This window comes from Nematolebias whitei, chromosome 16 (assembly GCF_014905685.2).
Source record: "Nematolebias whitei isolate Nwh7 chromosome 16, NemWhi1, whole genome shotgun sequence".
NCBI lineage: Eukaryota > Metazoa > Chordata > Actinopteri > Cyprinodontiformes > Rivulidae > Nematolebias > Nematolebias whitei.
The window spans coordinates 42,086,084-42,089,623 of NC_056513.1; the positions used below are offsets into that span (position 1 = coordinate 42,086,084).

Here is a 3,540-nt window from a genome sequence, read left to right on the forward strand (position 1 = left end):
ACATACAGTATATATTAAGATGAAGGTGTTTTGGGCTGAGCTTCACTCTGATAGCTCACTGCTCATTGTGTGAAGATGTGACTGTACAAGAACTCAGTGTGAAACTACATCATATATAAGAATGTTCAGTCAGGTCGTCTGGACAGTTTCATTTTTTTGTGCTGAGATGCTTCATCCGTCATCCAACGGACTTCTTTAATCTGAGGAACCACCAAACAAAACTGATTCTCCTCCAACTGCATACTCCGTAGTGGGGAAAAAAAACAGTTTGCTGGTGCTAAGATGGCCTCTGGGGTACGCCCTCTCCCTCGTCAACTATTCTGAGACAGTCATGCCAAATTGGTTCAAAACACCAAAGTTCATGCTCAATAATCCAGGTATAAAATTCAATAATGTTCATTCAGGTCATCTGGACTTTTGTTGTTTTTTTTTTTTTTGTGCTGAGACGTTTCATCCGTCATCCAACTGATGGACCCAGAGAATCAGTTATGTTTGGTGGTTCCTCAGATTGAAGAAGTTCATTGGATGGCAGATGAAACATCTTGGCACAAAAAAGAAATGGTCCAGATGACCTGACTGAACATTGTTGGATTTTATACCTGGATTAATGAGCATGAACTTTGGTACATCATATATAATTCATTAATATACAGCGCCTGGTCAAACAAAAAGTCGCCACTTGGATTTAACTAAACAAATAGGTACGAGCCTCCTATAATTACTGTATGGATGATTATCTTTCAGATGCAACAAGTTATTTAACCCCAACTGGTGCAATGAGTTGCTTCTCATTTCTTAAACAACCATGTTGAAAGACACATGACGTGGTCGTGGAAAAGATGTCAGTCTGTTTGAGAAGGGTCAAATCATTGGCATCAAGCAGAGAGAACATCTAAGGAGATTGCAGCAACTACTAAAACTGGGTTAAGAACTGTCCAACGCATTATTAAAAACTGGAAGGATAGTGGGGACCCATCGTCCTCGAGGAAGAAATGTGGCCAGAAAAATATCCTAAATGATGGTGATCGGCGATCACTTAAACATTTGGTGAAATCAAATAGAAGAAAAACAACAGTAGCACTCAACCAGTTTGACATGACTGTCGACAAGGGAGAGGGCCAGCACCGGAGGAGGGGGCGTGCCAAAGACACCATCTTAGCACCAACATAACTAGTTTGTTCCACTTTGGAGTAAGCTGTTGGGGGAAGAATCAGTTTTGTGTGTTTCCTTGACTGATGAAGCCAGCACAAAAAAAAAAAAAAAAAACTGTCCAGATGACCTGACTGAAAATTGTTGGATTATATACCTGGATTATTGAGCATGGACTTTGTTGGTTCTTTCATAGTTTTATCTTTATACAATTTTGTATCAAGGTTAAGTCACAAGCTCTTTGTGATACTTCTCATTGTACAGTCTTTCATAAAAGCCACAGACTATAGTGAAGGGCGACCATTAGAGTTGATTTAAACAAAAAACATGAAAGTTGTGATAATTGGAAATATGGGGGTTTCGCCTAAGAGTGACAAAATGTATTACTGTATATTTAAAGTTTAAGTTTAAACTTTTTTTCTGAAAAGTTTATTTAAACAAGAAGCTGTTTTGTTATGTTATTACAGTGGCTGAGAAGGGACAGACTAAGATACAATAAGACTTTATTGTCCTGAAGGAAATTCTGAAGTTGCCAGCTGCTTCAAATCACACAATTATAAGAAAACAATAGGTATACCATAAAAGATGAGTGAAAATAAATTCAGTTTAGACAATTATATACAACCAAAATGCAAGGAGGTTTAAAAATTTTATTAAACAACTGAGAAACAAGAGTTAGACGGTCGTTATTGCACTGAGTTTATTTAGTGGGTATTGCACTATAAAAACTCGATATTTACAATAAAGGTGTGAATGGTTGTGTAGTAAGGTGCTCAGTGACAGAAAACAAACACTGAATTAAAAACACCTGTTATTGGACCTCTCTCTCCTCCTCTGTCCTCCCTTCATTACCCTGCCCTGCTCCACCGATAGAGGGCGAATGTGCTCCTGTGTTGTGTGAAGGCAGATTGGAGAGGGTGACTGGTGCCACTCAGTCTGGATCTTACTCTCCACTCCACCTCTGCCTCTACAGTCCGGCTGTAGGCCCACCATCGAGCTCGTGCTCGTGATGATCCTGTTTAGACGATAAGCTCTAAAGCAGGCCCTAAAATAAACAGCCGTATGCAGCTTGTTTTAGTTTTGTATTGGTCGTAGTTTGAACCCTAGAGCTGAGTCTTGAGTTAAACCTATAACTGGACCGATGACACTGCCATCTAGCTCAGACTTGTTTTTAATTGGGGACTTCCTAGAAAGGCAACCACCTATTATTATGAGACTAAAGGTTAAATTTAAAAATAAAATAAAATTATCCGCCTGAAAAGGGTCTTGCTCTTCTGTCAACTTTAATGTGTACCCCACAAATGTTATATCAAAACAAGCAGCTCGGCACCGCTCTGTCCTGGGGCTCCTTCTTTTCATCATCTACCTTCTCTCACTTGGCAATATCTTCCGTAAATTTAACATTCACTTCCATTGTTTTGCCGATGACACCCAGCTCTTCTTATCTACTGCACCTAATTCTTCACTTCCTCCTTCCTCCCTCACTTCCTGCTTAGCTAAAATAAAATCCTGGTTTACATCTAACTTCCTTAAATTAAACAGTGATAAAACAGAGTTTCTACTCATCGGCACTAAATCCACCATATCTAAAGTTAACAGTTTTTCCCTCACCATTGACAGCTCCATGGTTTCTCCCTCCCCTCACGTTAAGAGTCTGGGTGTCATTCTTGACAGCACTCTCTCTTTTCACTCTCACATCAATAATATTACCCGTTATGCATATTTCCACCTTCGAAACATCAACCGTCACCGTCCATCCCTCTCCCCACACTCTGCTTCCATCCTGGTCCATAGTTTGGTCATTTCTTAAATTGATTACTGCAACTCTTCTTTTTGGTCTGCAGCAAAAATTACTCCGTAAGCTTCAAATGGTTCAAAATTCAGCTGCCTGCATCGTTACCAAAACCCCCTCATTTCACCACATCACCCCAGTTTTACAGCAACTTCACTGGCTTCCAGTCACTTTCAGAAGTCAATTTAAAATCCTGTTGTACACATTCAAGGCAATCCATAACCTCGCCCCTCCCTATCTGTCCGATCTCCTGCACATCATCACCCATTCGCGCTGTCTTCGTTCTTCCTCTTCCATCCACCTCAACGAGCCTCTCGTCCTCCTCAGCACCATGGGACACAGAGCCTTTTCTCACTCTGCTCCCCAACTCTGGAACACTCTTCCCCCAGACATCCATAATACTGACTCCCTTCAGACCTTCATATCACAGCTCAAAACTCATCTGTTCAAGTTAGCCTTCTCACTTTAATTTCTTGTTATTTTCTTCTTGGTTTCGTGTTTTTAAAGCCGTTTTGTATTGTTTTATTTTGTGTTTTTAATGTTGTGAAGTGTCATTGGGTGTCTTAAAAGGTGCTAAAAAGCGCTATATATACATATAT

The 3,540-nt window shown here is 40.1% G+C and overlaps 1 protein-coding gene across 1 annotated transcript in view; it reads right to left on the bottom strand.

Moving 5' to 3' along the window:
- LOC119422530 (neuroblast differentiation-associated protein AHNAK-like) overlaps nucleotides 1-3,540 on the bottom strand; it is a 12,701-nt gene that overhangs the window by 1,139 nt on the left and 8,022 nt on the right. The window lies entirely within an intron of this gene.